We start from the raw sequence: 18376 nt of genomic DNA, 5'->3' as shown, positions 1-18376 counted from the left end.
GCACAAAGCGCTCGAGTCATAGACATCTGCCTTCTTTTTGTCCGCGTGTTTTTAATTGCGATTCAGAAGACAGTTTGAGCTGTGGCATTAAAACGTTCTATAATTACATCTCCTTGGAACTGTAAAAACAGAAGATTTTACGGGTCGCATCCCCGGGGAGCACAGCAGACGATGCTCTTGTGGATACGTTAGCTGATCAATCATCCGGGTTTTTATTTTCACATTGCCAAAAGCGAAGACCTTTTTTGAAGCAAGATTTTGTTTATTTGTGATGCATTTCGGGGCCACCCTTAAAGTCCGTATGCTTTGCTTGATTAGGGAGTGTTGTGAAGACAAACAGCAGTAAAATTAAGTTTGGCCATCCTGATTCTATAGATAAATTCTCAGAAATATTTTTTGGAAGCAGTTGATTTGGTTTGTTTATAAAAAATAGTGTCTATAATATGTCAACCGCTTCATTGCCTCACCAGTCGCTTGTACTATTTGTTTGGCTAAGTACGGCGGTTTCGCCGTATTTAGAAGTTAGGCTTTCAACCGAACAGTGTTGCTTAACAGGCAAACCCGCTTTACAGAGGGCCAATCTAACTTTATGGCAAGCCGCATTTGGACAACTCAGTGAGTCCTAGGAGTTGTATTCTTCTGAACTTCATAAACGCAGAGCTTCCCAACCAAGTATACATTAGAAACGCATCAACCTGTTCACTGAATGTTCGTCATCGCTTCAGTGTTGAAAGGGGTTTTGGACAGTTTCGTGCTTGCACAGCGGATCGGTTCAGTTTAGTGTTCACTATACATCAGGTCAGGAAACAAATAGGGCGATAATTTCGGCGACGGAAGCGACCCCGAAGTGCTTCCATTTGATGATTTTCATTTTTGGACGTGCTTAAATTTGCTTTCTACCCACTATTCTTCTCGTGATAACAATATTTCTGTCTCTTCTAATCATTTTAAGGGTGGTTGTTGTTGGTCCAGCTGCATTTTGTTGATCACACTATTGAGCAAAGAATACTTGTCATAAGGAATCACTATCAGTTGCAGGCGCGGAATTTTGTTTATGCCACAACGATCCTGAGAGATGTTCTTAGCAACTGCACTGTTTTAATTTCAGAAAAAAATCACAACGGCATTCACTGCGCCACGTCTTTCTGATTAAACTTGAAGAAATGAAAACGCACTCAATTTCATTACAAGGTCCCAAAAACCTCATTAGCGAGACCAAGATATTTGTTGATGATTTAACGAATTTTCAGTTCTAATAAGCACATTAACCTTATCTAGACGACCATTATTAAATCCTGCTCTTATTTTTTTCTCGTAAGTTGAAATCAGTAGTACCTTAAATTCAGAAAGCGTCCGCCAAATCAGAGTATTTATTGAAGGGTAAAAAAACGGTAGCCACACCGGTGGTAGTAATAACTATCTCTAATCAAAATACAGTCTCCTAATTTGCGCAGTCAGTAAGAAAGATATGGTTGGTCCAAGTTAAATCGCGACTAATGTCTATGCCTAAATACTCGAATGATGCGCAGGAGGATACCGCAGTATTGTTTAGGTAATACGAGGGCGACGCATATTTAGAACGACGGTGAAAAGAGATCAAAGACGTTTTACTGACGGTAAGTGATGTGAGTCATTTCCTGCGCCACTCCTGAACAGCAAGGAGATCGTTTAGAAGGGCAGTTTTGTCTGAGGAATCGAGTGCCTGGAGGTAGACAACACAATCATTTGCGAAGAGGCAGATATTAGAAGAGACAACGTAGGGAAGGTTATTAATGTAGACTAAAAAAAGGGGCCCCATCATGATGCCTTGGAGAACACCCGAGGCTATGGTGTTGCGCTGCTGAGCACGAGGTCGCGGGTTCGATTCCCGGCCGCGGCGGCCGCTTTTCTGATGGAGGCGAAAAGCAAAAACGCCCGTGTGTACGAGATTTCGGCGCACGTTAAAGATCCCCAGGTGGTCAAAATTAATCCGGAGCCCTCCACTACGGCGCGCCTCATCGCCTGCGTTGCGTCGGCGCGTTGAACCCTACATTCAATCAATGGAGAACACCCGAGAGAACTAAGGACAGGGAGGACAGTTGAGAGAAACACTCCAAACTTTATTTTCGTATTTTATGTGGCAGCAATGGTTAAATGGGAGAGTAGCTTTAGCGTTAATGCTTTGAAGACTAGTTCAGGTGATCCAAATAAAGGGAGCATAAGGCTGAGGCAAACAGTTGTAAACCTCGTTCAAATGGAGATGCGTCAAAACAGTTAACCTCATATTTGGCTGTTGTAAGGCATATTTATGCATGCGCGTTGCGTTAAGTGTGCTTGTTGCTCACTTTAAAAGCTACGTTATTTCATCATGTCAAACTGTTAATGACAGGTAAACCTTGTGGTGGCAAAAAAGAAAAAAAAATCGGGACATAACCGCCGTTCTCTGAAATCTCCTTTAAAACACTTTTTATGCATGTTACATGCCATAATAATACATGGCCATTTATAAATATCGATAGACTACGCGATGCAGCTGACAGTTGTGACGCCTTTTAAATAAAATTCTTGCGCAATGCGGGTGTTTGTATCTGCCATTGTTGCATATGAGGCCTTTAGAGTGACGGCTAGGCATTATGCTGTTTCCCCTCCAAGAAATATCCCATCTTACTCGCCTGAGAATGTCAATAACACGCGGTTGCATGCACTCAACGCGAATACATATGCCGAAGTGGCTACGTGCAGGGTATGAAGTACTAATAATCAAGGAAGACAGGAAGACCATATCCCTCCCCGGAACCGCGTCCCTTGAGTCATTGAAACGACGACCTAAGGTCATACCATGCTGCCTTTCGTTCACCCGGGGAAATATAAAGGGGAGATGGATAAACAGACAATAAAAGAACAGAAGATAGAGAAAAGAGCTGAAGACAAAAGAAGCGAAGTGAAACGGACGAGTGCCCAGGCGCCGCCAGTGACATCAGACCATCTGGCATCCCTCCTTTGGAGATGGCCACTCCACAAGGCGGCGCGGAGGACCGTACTGAGATGTCGGGGATACCGAGGGGCAGGAAGGCACGAGACAAGTGGCGCTCCGTGTGCACTGCCTTCCTTCTGCGGACAAACGGGCTGAAGATGGACGGTTCGGAGAAAAAACGGACCGTTCCACGCGAAGGCCGCGGCTATTTGCATGATACGCCGAACGGTGAGGTTTCGAAAGGGAATAAGGGCAGCGACCACATCTGCGGGCTACTCGTGCTGTCATGTGCGGCCATCGTTTAGGGAGCCGCGTCACGGACCAAATAATTGCGGGTGCAGTCTCGACAGGCCACTTGTGATCGATATCTGAGTGTCCACTCCGTCTTATAGCCGTTCGCTTTCGGCGAGGGGTACGTTCTACGGCTCAAAAAAAAAAAAAAAAAGAATGAAGGGGGGTGGTCATAAGGAAACGATAGGAAGGCCTCGTTCAGAGTGAATGACCGGGGGAGAGCCCGATTTGTTTTTCCACCCTGTCTCTGTGTATTCATCGCTTCGGCTACGTTTCTTTCCTCAATTCCTAAACCCTTCCTCTCCCAATGTTGGTTCTCTCGTGGCCATCCAGTGTTGTCTCTTCTTGTACGGTTCACAAAGACGAGTGCTCAAAACTGTATTCAGAAATTGTTTTTTAGATGCATACAGTGCACAAAGATACACAAAAATTAACAAAGAATACAGAACGTTATGTACAATGTTGAATAGAGAACCTTCCGGATGTTTTATTAATTTTGGTTTTTCCTGAGAGGTATTGCAAAGCGGTTGGCCGTCGTTTTAGGAGTGTACATCGAAGCCGGAGTACCGATGCATAGCTCATGACAGAAAAATAAGTAACAGTAATCGTTATTGGATGATTGGATGAGAGGGAATGGAAGTTGCTTCGTTCATACCCTCTTCCCTTCCCTTCCGCCGATTCTAATTTCGCAAGATCCGCATCTATTCCTGCGGATGCCAGAGTTAGAACATATGTTGTTTTTTTGGCAAGGAAGGCACATTACTACCAGGAAAAGGAAGTGCACAATCTATGAATACGCCTGTCTAGCACTTGTGTACTGAGTATTCCAGTTCGGAGCTGGAGATGTCTTCTTTATGAAAAACGTGCAGGCTACCTTTAAGAAAAAAGGTGTGCAACCGATTCGTGCAACCGATGGGTGATGAACAGAATCCTGGGTACTTACTTAACACACCGAAAGAAAACATAGCGTGGCCCGTCAAGGCATGGAAAGAAGAATGACAGGAGTAGCGCTTAGAGAACAAACTTGGATGGAGGACGCCCTAGCCCCAATTATGTGAAAGAAGTGGAGCTTACCTGTGCATGTAGTGTCGGCAACCTACAACCGGTGTATCACCAATGAAACAAAATAGCTGCCCACAGTCGCTGCTAGGCAATAACTAGATGTAGAGATGAAAAATGGAAACAAAGCTTTTACGGAAGAAGCTTTGTGTCTGTACCATCAATACCTTATTTACGTCCGCTGCCGTAACCATGTGCACGCACACACACACGTACGTACGCACGCATACGCACACGCGCGCACGCATGCGCGCGCATGCGCACGCACACACCCACACACACGCACACAGACACGCAACGCACATGCACTCTCTCTCCCTCTCGCGTAGGCAAACGATTCGTCCCCTTTTCTAATCTTGCGTTTCCTTGTGTATAAAAACTGACGGAGGAGGATAAACATCTTTCTTTTGCAGCAAATTCGTATAGCGTCTTCGAGAGGTGGAGTCCTGAGCCCAGGACCCCATATGCTTTGCCAACCTCTACAGCCCGCTCCACCAGTCGAAACTGGTCGGACAGGCATGAGATGAACAGGGCGCGCCTCCAGAGCTCGGGAGAGTTGTACGGATTCGGTTTGGGAAGTGGGTGGGAGGGGCATTCACCAGGCACGTGGAAAAGAGCGCAGTCTGCCCCACAGAAGGGGCAGCTAGCGGATTTAGTTTGTTTGGAGTATTGGCAGGCTCTTTCTGTGTGGGGAATGGTGTTCGTTTGCAAGACGTAGTAGTGGTGTGCCTGCTCGATAGATAGGTGTCGGTTGGGAGGGGGAAGGGTGCGTCGGGCCAGGCTTAGATGTTGGGTTAATTCTGTGTATGCCAACAGGGAAGTAAATCTCTCCGACGCGGCGTCTTCACTCCTCGCGCAGCGGGTCATTTTTCGAGCAAGTTCATCGCCCGTCTCGTTCCCTCTCAGTCCCAGATGGGCGGGAGTCCATACGAACTGGATCTGTCGCTGCTGGGGGTGGCGGAGTAGCATTGCGCGGGCCGCAGCGTGCACCGTTCCGGTCTGGAAGTGCCGGCAGTCCTATTGGGTTTCCGTTACTACAGTAGTAGCCTGGGTAGAGGAACCGCAAGCACGATTGCCGCCTCTTCAGATTCAGCTGGTGAGCGTGTTTTGATAGAGGAAGTTTTAGTTGGTCCGCCTTGGGGGAGAGCGGGGGGAGGGCTTACTGCCAGGGCGAACGCTAGGTACGAGGGGTATGCAGCCGCGCCCGTGTAGTCTGCATCAGCATCTTGACTGTACTGCCATGAGATGGCCTCCGCGCGAGCCTTACGCTGTCCACTATGGTGTGCAGGGTCATATTACGCGGTAAGGGTCGGACTTAAATTAGTTCTTGAGTAAGTCGGGGGATGGGCTTTAGCAGTTGGCCGTTGTAGCCTGGTGTGTTTATTCCTAATTCTGACAGGACGTGGCGGCCAGCCTTGCTGAGAGAGAGCCGTGGATATTGCTGTAACAGATGTCCTTCAACTTGCTCCGATGACGTATTATGGATCCCGAGCAGACTGGATGAGCGCTGGGCAAACGAGACATAACGGGGCGTGCATATACTTTATTGCTCTATGTAATTCCAAGACAAAATACGTGGTGCCTGCAAGTTTGGCGGATACAGTTTCTTGCAAAAGTGCCTACGACACGCTAACAGATTTCTTTAGTTCAGTTACACTCGGATATAACGCAGTTCACAAAAAATCGTAATTTTTCGTCACATGCAGGTTTTCGTTACGTGCAGGTTTCGAGTTGAGGCTCACGGGAATGGAGCCGAAATGAAGCCAAAATGCTACAAATCAGTGACCGGGAAATCACCACCTCCTGATTTATTGACAGGGAAAAACTATGTAATTCGTGCCTGCTGCTTTCGCACCAGCCGATAGTCACTACACAGCACTCCAACGAAACAAGGTCAGATACCCCCGTGTTCACTAAAGTAACGTATCACTTTTGCCTTCTGGCAGTTTTCGGTGCCTTAGCGCGTTTAAAGGACCAAATTTGTGCACAAAGGGAGCCGTTTCGCGAACTTGATGCTCTTTTCCGCCTTCAAAATTGTTGAGAGTGCGCTAGACGGGATACTCTTCCGGGAGGCGACGTTCTTCGGTCTCACCGGCGAAGACGGCATTTAAAATTGTGTGCTTGTCTTGAAAAGACAATACTTTTGGTTTTCTGGCCGCAGAACTCATCCCCGACGAACCGACACCACAGATAGAAGTGGACACGCGCGACTACACGCCGGCAGGCTGGCCTACCACCTAACCGCACGCACACTCGAAAAGCAGGGTAGTTCGCGGTGCGGGCGAAATTCGCGAAGTTGGTGGATTTCTCCAGCCGATTTCCCAGAAAAAGTGGAAAAAACAATGACTGATCAGTGCACCAAATTCGTTACAGCAAGGTTAATCGTCGCAACGCCTTCGTTACATAGAGGTTGAACATATGGCCTTCAATAGGGCTGGAATTGGGATTTAATGAAAGCATATAGGATTTAATGAAAGAAAACTTTCATTAAATCCTATATTTCCATATATAGAGGTTCGTTAGATCGAGGTTTAATTGTACATGCATTATGCTTATTTAGATATGTTAAAAATACACGAAATAGTCCCCTCTACAAGTCCTGAAGCAGTGACGATTATATTAGAGCAGCCAACACCTTCAGGCCTCACGGGAGACGATTAAAGAATTGTGGCAGGTGCATAACACGTTACTATCGTTTTTTTGTTCCTTTTCGACGACCCCATCAAAGACATAGTATAAATTCCACCCAGAAAAAAAACGAGAATACGGGAGTGATAAGGGAAAGTGCCCAAGAGCCCGTGATGGCAGCATAAACCAATAACCAAGGCTAGAGCCCTGGCAGGAGGGCGCAGGTTCGGAGGGCCGACTGAAATGATGGCCTGGAAAAGAGAGAGAGAGAGGGTGGAGGGCGGTGGAAGGAGGGCATTTTGCCGTAGCAGCGCGAGACATTAATATTGGAAGTCATCGGCGTAAGATCAACAGTGGGATGAGAAAGAGAAGGTGTGCCAGAAGCGGTTAGTGCCAAGGGGCCGTGTCCTCGTAACGAGCTTCGATCACGACAGCGACCCCGGGACGGGCATGGCCAGACAACTAGGCTGCAGCGCGGCCCAAGTAGAAAAATATGCGCCGGAAAACGTGGAGGGAAAAAATTGGCATAGGAAAAAAAAAAAAAACGCGTGAAGACGCGGAGATGAAGCAAAAGCAATCGCCCATCGGCCACGCGGAAAGATGTGTGAAAAAGGAGCCAACCATAAAGGAACGTGGGAAAGGGGGTACATGTAGGTGCTTGGGGAGCGGTGCAGGATAGACGCTAGAGGTTGAAATGTCCGAAACGGGGGCACTGGATTTCGCGGGAAAATAAAAAGAAGAACGGTCGCCAACGGTCCATGAACATTGATCAAGGAGCGCCCTTGATACTTTAGGGTTCAGGGACGCGCCGTCAGGTGATTAATGTCGCTGGCAGCCACCACGAAGGTGGTAGCGTTGTTCGTGGAAGAGCGTGAAGATCTCACATAGTTAAAACAGGCAACAGCGAGATCTCGCGCTAAACTTCTCCAGTCTTTTTGTGTTAGCTTGTTTTAAGCACGCTTTCTTTTATGCAACTTTTTTCATTCAACTTCCATTCACGACTGGGAAACATAGGTCGCGAAAGTGCTAGGAGCGTAAACAATCTTACTCTTAGTGTCTAACGAAATTGTTTTAGGAACCTTACGTATAAATTATTGATACTCTCCTTATTCTTTCGCAGTGCGTGCTTTGTTCTTTGTTCGATTCCGCCAACTTGACTCTTCTGCGAAGCACGAAATTATCCCTGTAATATTATTGCTTTGCAATACGCGAGTATTTTCTACCCGCCGCGGTTTCTGTATGTCTACGGCGTTGTTTCTGGCCCGATCTCCAGCCGCGGTGGCCGTTTTTCTGAAGCAGATAGAAATAGAAACACCTTTCAGTCGAGATTTCGGCACACATTAAACACTGCAGGAGGTCTAAATGAATACCACGCCTTCCCCTGTGGCCCGACTACAAACCCAGGCGTATACCCTCAGCGAGTGAAACCCAATTTCAGCCTATGCAATACTTCGTAAGCGACAATGAAAGGGTGTAGCGAAGTCTCTATACAAAGTACCGAAATTAAGAGGGAAAATCAAGCATCATCAGCGCCCTGGCACGCGTGCGGCACCATCAATTCAGGGTATAGAAAACACGCTAATGTTCGGCTCCTTCTCGCCCTTCACCCCGAAGGTAATCTAATGAAAAGAAAAGAGATGCCATCGTTACACCGGTCGTTATATTTGCATCGTACCAGATAATCCCGAAAAACGTAAACGCACGAACGCGCCTGCATTCTCTTCTTTTCTCTCGCGCCTCGCCCCATGGCGATAACTCACACGCACGCACAAAACAGTGTTAGGCAGAGTCTGACTTCCCAGAAAAAGAAGCCTCTCCCAGGAACCTCTCGCTTGTGGCATCTCTGCCCAAGCAACCAGCGCTTAATGGAGGTGGCGAATCTCGTAAAAGAGGGAAGAAAAGAAAGCAGGGGTACACAAACCAACGTAGGATTCATGTGGGACCCCTGATAAATGAATGCTCCGTGTTGCTTCTTCGCTTTGCAGCTTTTCCCCGTTGTATCGGAAGGGCGTATATCACCCGTTATCGCGACCACTGGATGTCGTTTTGTGCAAGTCTCGGCTGGCCCTGATGCATGCAGTTGCGCTGGAAAATACCGCAAGCGCAGCATTATTTGTGGAAGCCAGAAAAATACCAAATTAAAGGTTGTTTTATTCGTGCACATGAGAGCTCTGCGATCCAAGCACATAAAAAAATAGAAACGGAAAGAAGGATCAACAAGCTGTCTGCCAGGGCCTGCACTATTAGTTTTGGAAATGAGTATAACGACAGACAAAAAGTTGGAGAGGTTTCTGTCGTGCATGAGTTTGAGTGTGAAGTTGTGTGCTCGTATGGGAACGAGCTAAAAGTGTTTCATTGTATTAGAAAATACATCAATTATTTGCGTCTCTGCCACAGTCATTAGCATGAAAAGCTGCGCATACCGGTGTCACATGTACCGCTCAACTTATATGCGAGTCAATATAGCACAGAGCACAGAGCGTGGTGGCTAAGTGGCTAAGTCGTTGTGGTGCTGAGGATGAGGATGCGGGTTTGATTCCCTGCCGCGGCGGCCCCTTTTCTGAAGGAATCCAAAAGCAAAAACGCGCGTGTGTACGAGATTTGGACGCGCGTTAAAGATCCCCATCTGGCCAAAATTAATCCGGAGCCCTCCACTACGGCGCGTCTCATCGCCTGCGTTGCATCTGCGCGTTACACCCCACAATCAATCAGCAATATAGCCCAGTGGGTATATTTCACGGCTGCTGGGGCTTTTTAACTTCTCTTTTGTTGCCGCTATAAGAAAAATGCGCAACCATCAGCAATGCTCTTATAAAATTGAAAAACAGCAAAAGTGTGGATGAGCAAAAAATTACGGTGGGCCGGGCGCGCTGATCAGCGCATGCGCAAACGCGACTTTTCAAAGCAAAATACTGTACTTGAAAGAAAGAACGAATAAGAACGAAAAAGCGCTTGTTGTTTGAACAGAACGCTCTACTATGTTGGGATTTATGTTAAGCTCAGTATCTCTCTAAGTGGGGATAATCTACATCAGTGTTGTTTTTTTCTTGCGGGAGGGAGGCGCTTGCTGCTTTTCCGTATAGGAGGCGACGTGGTACAACACATACTTTATTATTGTGACGTCCCCGTAGTTTTGTTGTCCTCGGAAAAGTTTGGCTTGTTTCACCACTGAAAGGTCGTTTTATTTCCAACTAACGTTCGGTGTGAACATTCTTTTGCGATTTTTATGTTCATTTGAGGGGCATTGTGGAGTAAAATTCCGCTTTCAAGTGCGCAGCCAGGCAGAATTATTGCTGCAGAAAACCATTAGTGACCGCAAATTGACTCGCAGTGCAAAGCGGCAAGAACAAGGGCGAGGAAAGATTCGTTAGAAGTTTTTTTAAGCATTTAACGCAGACCTTGTAGTCGGTACAGGGCGGAATAAGTGTCCAAGACTTGAGGTTTCGCGTTAAAATGTAACCTCTGTATTCATCATCGTCTCTTGAGTGCATGGAGCTGATAACTCATCTCACGGATCCTCTTTTTTTTTTCCTCGACTTTGCATACTGGTAAAAGAAAACTAGTGCTTCACTGGACGATGTTGCCCTGTGGCTACCACTTTTTTTCAAACAGAAACAAGGAGTAGGTGTCCGAATATTTCAACGGTTATCCGTCTATTTAGAGAGAGATTAATTGTTAAACGGAGAAGGATTATTTTTTAGGGGGAATAATGGGTAACATGTTAACAACGAACCTCACTGTATCCGAAGTTTTTGAATTGAAGCTGACTGCTCCAACCAAAGCGCTGCGGCCAAGCGTCACTGGGCGTCACGTTTCTCAGTTCGCTCAGTCGCTCGGTCGACGAGCCCTACAGCTCCCGGGCAGCCGCCATTAGCGCCGCCGTTCTCGTTTCCTCACCATCAATCAGAGAGCTGTTGCCGGGTCAGCCGCCGTTATAAACGTACGGTTCACGCCGCAAGCGACTCATGACTGATTGAACGGGAGAGGAGACGTCAACGCTTCCCCGCCGGAAGTGCACGTTGAGAAACGCTTCATTGAACGACTGGCCAAGGGAACGACATCGTGAGTGCATTTTTTACACCTACTTTTTAGGTTTTTAAAGATGTATTCCTGTTTTTGTTCGGCTGTAAGAAGGAGCGGTGATTTACCAGTGAATGTTGATTTGTATAGTTTGTGGTCAGAGTCAATGCCTCTGCAAAACGAGCCTTCCCTATCGGTGCACCATCCTGTATAGTTGCAATGACACACGCAAAAGAGGAACTCGAATTCTGGGGTTTAAAGCTCCGAAGCTACGCGTGGGCTATGAGGCGTGGATTACTCCCGGTTAATTTTGACCACCTGGGGATCTTTAACGTGAGCCGACATATCAAAACACAGGCGTTTTCTTGCTTTTCGCCTCCATATAAAAAGCGGCCACACTGGCCGGGATGGAACATGCATCCTTGGAATAAGCAGCACAAACTTTAGCCACTCACCACCGCGGCTGGTAACGGCACACAATTTGTACAGGTCCGCCCAGAAATAAGCGGAATACGGGAGCGGTAGCCGAATTGCATCGCTGCGGCGCCTGAGAACGCCGACTGGAAGCAACAAGCGGCGTCCCGCGGATGCGTGCGCACTGAACCGGGCACTTCATCTTTAATGGCCGCCCTGCTTGCGTTTCTGCCTGGGCGCGACATTTTTTCAAAAGGCAAACCTTAACTGTGCAATGGCGCTGAATAGTGTGCCACTCGCAGCCGTCATGGGCGACCATATCCGCCGCTTTTGAGTTCGAGGAATCTATGCGCAGAACGGTTGTACAAGCCATAAGTTCGCCGTTGTGGGAAAAAATACCAAGACACTGACGAGCGCTTATGAGCGCGTGTCTCGCTGAGACCGTATAGTCACCGTGTCGTGTGGTGGCTTTATATAAACAAAAAAACTGCAGCGCTAATGCTCAAACTAAAAAAAAAATCATTTGCATGGGAGATGTCACCGCGGCTGCCGCATTCCCCAGAACTCGAGGTGCCTCCTTGTCTAGTCATTATGGATAATTGGACACATTGCTATGAGTGTGCCACTCCTTCCCGAGAGAATGTGCAGATACCGCCATCGGTGCATCGAGTCGATGAAGAAGAGGTGGTGGAAGTCTACAATGCCGAGGATGACTTTGCATCTCCACTCGCCGCGAAGGAGACAACGATCTCTTCGATGCATATGACGACGATAACTAGTAGCGCGACTATGCAAATAAACACTCATACTGAAACGTAACTGCGTGTCATGCAATGCGCACTTACAATAGCTCTGCCATTGATGCCTTGCGCGCGAGTGGAAGATCCCTTGAATTTTTTAGACACGTATGCGACACAGCGGATCGCAGAGACCTAAATGCACAGGCTGAATGCCGCCCATCGTTGGCGTTTCAGTAGCTGGCAATCCGCTTAAGTGCTAAGGTACTACAAGCCTACCAACTTGGATTTCGCCCCTGCGAGAGCCTAGAACTTGGAAAGAAAAACATTTGAAAGAATCTGAAGGAATCCGAAAGAATCCGAAAGAATCGCATGAACAATAAGGTCTGCTGAAAGCCCCGTATACGTGCGGTATTAGCCTCCTCCACTCGTTGAGCTCTGAGAAACCGCGTCACCCACCGCTTCCTCCTTCTTCGAACATTGCGTCTGTGCGACCGGAGTTCGTCACCGCTCTAGCGGGGTTCCTTTAACGCACTGGTCACGCTCCGGCAAGGCATCGTCCATTCTGCGTCCTGGGATGCAATGGCCCAGAGATAGATCGGCCGCGAAAATAGAGCCATCTTGCGATGCCGCCGTGGATGCGTCACGTCCGCCGGTGGCTTCGCCGGCACGCCTTCGCTGCTCTGTCATTTCGGGGTGGACTGCGTCGATTACGAAATGACTCTTCCCGCGGACAGTTCAGCCATCAGTTACTCGTAGTCGACCAGTCGACACTATTGTACAGCGGCACGCTCAGTGGAGAAGGGCGTTGTTGGCGAGATGTTTGGCGCACATTCGTTCATGAAGGATGGAGGGAAAGGAAAAATAAAGTGACGGCGATGAAAGGGTGCAAAATAGAAAACCAGGTGGAGCTCCATATGCCCGGATATTTTTGCGACTGGGAATATTTCCTGGCAATTTATTTTAGTGCTTCCAGCTTAACATAGAATATCTCTTAGGACCTTGTTTTTTCCCGTTACGCATGCACGTGTAAATATATATATATATATATATATATATATATATGTACATATATATATTTCTTTCTTCTTTCTAAATTTTTTATCTGTTTTTATGACCAACCATATCCTCCCCTTTGCTTTCCGAGGTTTTCTTGACTGCCAACCCTTATTTCTGTCTTATTTCAACCAGCCCCTCATTTCCTATTCTGATTCACTACATGCATAGCGAGGGCCTCTGTTCTGGCAGTCTTGGTGCCATAGGGAGCTTAAGAGGGTTCAACGCAGGTCGACCACACTCGACATGTCGTAGACACTCGAGTCGCGGCCCGGGGGTAAAAAGAAGGTACCCTTCACCCAGAGCAGTCCGAGTGGCTCTGGCTACCACCCCCAAGCACAGGAAAAAATTACATTGGCATATATACCCCAGAAAGTGGAGGGGAAAATAGCCCCACCGGAAGCCTAGTGGTTATCGCACCAGACCGGTATTCTGGAGGTCATGAGTTCGGATCCCACCTGGCGGGCATTTTTTTCTCCACTTTCTTTCTTTCCAAACAAATTGTTTATCCGTTTCTATGACCAACCATATCCTCCCCTTTGCCTTCCGAGGTTTCATTGACTGCCAACCCTTATTTCTGCCTCATTTCAACGAGCCCCTAATTTTCTATTGTGATTCTCTCTCTCTCTCTCTCTCTCTCTATGTATATATATATATATATATATATATATATATATATATATATGTGTGTGCGTGTAGTCTGGAACCAAAAACTCACAAAGAGCGCGAGAAAATGCGGTAGGTAAAGACAAAGACACACAAAAAAAAACATTTAAAAAATAAGTTTACTGGCGTTTCAGTAATAATAAGTTTACTGGTGTGTGTGTGTGTGTGTGTGTGTGTGTGTGTGTGTGTGTGTGTGTGTGTGTGTGTGTGTGTGTGTGTGTGTGTGTGTGTGTGTGTGTGTGTGTGTGTGTGTGTGTGTGTGTGTGTGTGTGTGTGTGTGTGTGTGTGTGTGTGTGTGCGTGCGTGCGTGCGTGCGTGCGTGCGTGCGCGTGTGTGTGTGTGTGTGTGTGTGTGTGTGTGTGTGTGTGTGTGTGTGTGCGTGCGTGTAGGGGATAAGAACGGGAAATGAGGGGCTCGTTGAAATAAGGCAAAAATAAGGGTAGGCAGTCAAGGAAGACAAGGAAAAAGCGGAAAATTTGGTAGGTCATTTATTCTTCTCGAAACGTAGATTTTTTGAAAGAGAAAGAAAGCGGAGGAAAACATTCCCGCCGAGTGTAATCATGTGTATATACTGCCTTGCGCATAGGCGGCAAAAAACTTCCTTCACTTCTCTTCTCTCCATCTCATGTTGCCGGCCAACGCCACATTGCCTTCCCTAGGCATCCCTTCCTGGGCTTTAAGGGCGAAGGATAATACTTCCCCAGGAACGTTGTTGCCACGCGTCCCCATGGCTGTAGCAGCCATAGGCCCCAAGTAAAAACCACCAAAACTGGGCGGCCGTGTACAAACCGCGGCACGGAGGAGGCAATGCACCGAATGGAGAGGAGCAATATGGCGTTCAGCCGTGTCTCGGCCAGGATAGGACGGGCAAATTAGCGCAGGCAAATTAGCTCTCCTGGATCGCACCCTTTGGGGCGTCTCGTTTATTCGCTCGTTTCGCGGTACCCACTCCGTCGGACGCACATAAATGGCACAAACCATGCCTTGTATCCTTTAAGCTGTATCCTTTAGCAGCGAGAGTGAAACCCCGCTCTGCCGGCCGGCCTTGTAGGCTTGTGCGTATACAGGCGTAATGTAAACGCACTGAGCCCGACGTTAGATGGAGGACATTAATTTCCCAAGCCCGCTTTGATGGTGTACTAGACCTTCCATTCACTGCGCTTAAGTGTGATGCGAGGAAGCGCCGACGCGCCGTGAAGTAATTTTGTTTCGGCGCTCCGGGAGGGCGCCTCACCGAGTATGATCTTAGCGACCGCTAGAGGATTAAAACGGCGGGGTTAGTCATTGTACGGGCTACGACTGCCTAAAGTTCACAGGGAGTTATGAGCTAACCTGCAGGCCCAACTTTCACCAAACCCTGCTATCTTTTTATGCGAGGTCCTGACACGGCCGGTTGAGCAAAAATACTGTTGCCAATGTCCGTCGTCTATTGTGGCTCTTGAATTCCCATTGGTGGCAGAGCCTTTCAAAGCTCGAGCCTAAAAAAAGCACAAAAATAACAGTTCGACCATTGGCTAGGACCAGTCATGTGGCTGCGAACTAAACACAAAAAAAGAAGCACGTAGTTCAACAAGAACCTGAGAGCTGACCGGGTGTCAGTAAAAGATGCAGTAAATATTTCATAGGCGTAATGCACGTGAACGCACTACCAGGAACGGAATACGTCACTTAGCTTGGGTCGCGCCCAAAGTGCCATGCTTGCGAAAGGACGTTTTATGGGAGCGCACTTTGCTCCTCCCCTAATTGCTAATTCTTTGAATAAATAAGATAAGATAAGATAATCTTTATTTTTTCCAGAAGAAACTGCAAGGTCATCCGGGCTAAAAGCTGTTAAAAGACAGCTTGACAGTGACCCGGAAACCCTCACTTGGCAGGGTTCAAGAAAGTAAGAAAAAAAATCACTCATAACGAAAGCAATTGAAAGAGTACATCCTTTGTACGTAGTTCACAATAAGCTGAATTCGAAAAGTTATACAATAATTATGGTTTCAAAATTCTCAATTCGTACAAATTAACACAAAAAGACAGTTCTGTACTCAGGAAGACACGAAACAACAGCAATAGCACATAAATACAAAACACCAGCAATGATTATAACAGTGATTGAAACTACAAGTTTACGAAGTATTGCCGCAACTGTTTGCAGCCCCGCAATTGTTCACGCAGCCCCGAGTAGGCTTATAACACAACCTTGTGTGTCGAAGGAAGTAACGGATTTATTACAACCATGCGCTACACTTACTACAAACGCATCTACTGCAACCACTGAAACTCCAACCTGGAAGAACAAACTTCCTGTGGTGGCGCTGGGTATGCATGTCGGAGGCACTGGGTTTGACTCGCATGCAGAACTAAATTTCCCCTATTTCGTTTTCAACTCACCTACTTTATGTTCGTTCTGTTTGCGCCATCTCCTTGTGGTGGGCCATTTCTTGTTTACACGGGCCACCGGACGTTCGATATACCAAGTCGTCTAATACTGTCATGTAAAAAAAGAAATTCACGTCTTTATAGGATATGTAGGCAAACTAATAAACCTGCATATGTCGTTAAAAGTTGCGTGTTAAACGACAGGATTATGAGAAAACGTTCGATTCCGTACTCCCCGCAGCCATGATGGAATCACCAAAAGACCAGGGAATAGATGAGACCTGCATATGACTTGTAGAAGACATATATAAGGAATGCTCAGTTCGGATAACCTTCCACAAGCAAAGCGATAAATTTCCGATCCCAGAAGGAGTAAGACAGGGAGGTACCGTCTCGCCTAGAATATTGACATCATGTGTGTAGGGGATATTTAGAAAGCTTGACTGGAGAAACATAGGATGAAGGATAAACGGGGAATACTTGAGCCATTTGAGGCTTGCGGAAAACAGTCTTGCTGAGTTAGACTGTAGAAAACATGCAAAGAATGCTTGCTGAACTAAAATCATTAAGCTCGGCCGTCTGGCTTAAAATAAATTAGAATAAATCAAAAGTAATGAGGAATCTGACCGCTAGAAGCGTCCTCTTCAGCTTAGGAAACGAAACGCTAGAAGAAGTAAAAGAATATAGCTACCTCGGACAGATAGTGCTGACCCCCATTACAAGAGAGAAATACGGCGCAGAATAGGTTTGGGATGGGGAGCACTCAGAAGGCACTCCAAAATAAAAATTAAGCAGCCTCTGTCACTAAACAGAAAAACCTACAACCAGTGCGTGCTTCTGCTGATGATATACGTAGCTGAAACATGGCACCTGACTAAACAACTAGGCGGCAAGCTTAGGTTGCCCCAATGGGCAATGGAACGAATAATGCTAGGATTAATACTAAGCGACAGGAAATAATCTAGCTGGATTAGAGTACAAACCAGGATAGAATATATTATAGTTCAAATAAAGAAAAAAATTCGCCGCGTATATGCTCCTTTCGTTGCAAATGTCGTCAAAAGACGATAGTGTTTGTAGACATTTGCCAAGGAAATGCCCTGGAATGCCAAGGAAACACACTATAGGTTGGCGCAAGGCGATTTGAATTTACCGCGTTCCACTGCTACAGGCCGGGTTCCTCGATGCCAGCGCTGCAGTACGGCGGAGACGCGCGTGAACGGAGGCGGCCGACTACAAGGTTTATAGCGCCGCGTGGCTGTGCTCCACGTGCGTTCCAAGCAGAACGTGGAACCTAGCTAGTGGAACCTTTAGTTCCTGTTGCCCCGTGATTTTTCATATGCCGCCAGGAGGCGGCGGCATTCTGCAGTAGATGTAGAATATCATTTGATATCGAAAAACCAAGCATCCATAATTTTTTTAATAAAGGAACACTGTAAATATCCCTTGTGTACTAAGTTCCTGTCTTATATTTGCGTAATGTCTCGTTCTTGTTCAACAAAGTTGACAAGTATGAACATATAACCCGGGCTTAGACGTTTACATCTGGCTGTGAGTATATAAGACTATTGCGCAATATCAATTTTACTTTGGCCGGGTGGCTGAATCGAGTCACTGACAGACAGACAGACAGGCAGACATACAGACAGACCAAAATTTCTGGGTTTAAGTAGCCCAAGAAAGACTATCGTCCTTAAAAGAAATGGACTTGGGCTGGCCATGTAGTTAGACGAACCGACAACCGGGGCTCAATCAGCTTAACAGAGTTGATACCAAGAGAGGGGTGTAAAAAAAGGGGAAGTCCAGTAAACCGATACAGGGAAGAAATAACGAAATTGGGGGGGGTGATAAATTGCGGGCTCGAGTGGCTCTAGCAGCGCAGGACAGGAAGGGTTGGAGGTCAACGAGAGAGGCCTACGTTGGACCTGGTCAGGCTGATGATGATGATGGTGATGATAACCATGATGTTGACGATGATAGTTTCTCTTTATAGGATCGCTTCGAGGAAACGACTTATCGTTCCATTGCTTCCGCACTAACGAACGCGTCTCGGCGGATAGAGGACTCACCTCTCTGAAGCGCCCCTTCCGCAAAAAAAAAAAAACTCTCTGGAAAGGTGTGTGCACAGAGGCGAAGTTGAAAGGCGACAGCGGCAGCCTGGTGGTTGTATTTGTTATTTTTC

Source organism: Haemaphysalis longicornis, unplaced genomic scaffold (genome assembly GCF_048455015.1).
Source record: "Haemaphysalis longicornis isolate Haplotype H1 unplaced genomic scaffold, Haemaphysalis longicornis Haplotype H1 scaffold_4, whole genome shotgun sequence".
Taxonomy (NCBI): domain Eukaryota; kingdom Metazoa; phylum Arthropoda; class Arachnida; order Ixodida; family Ixodidae; genus Haemaphysalis; species Haemaphysalis longicornis.
This window is presented reverse-complemented; position numbering follows the sequence as displayed.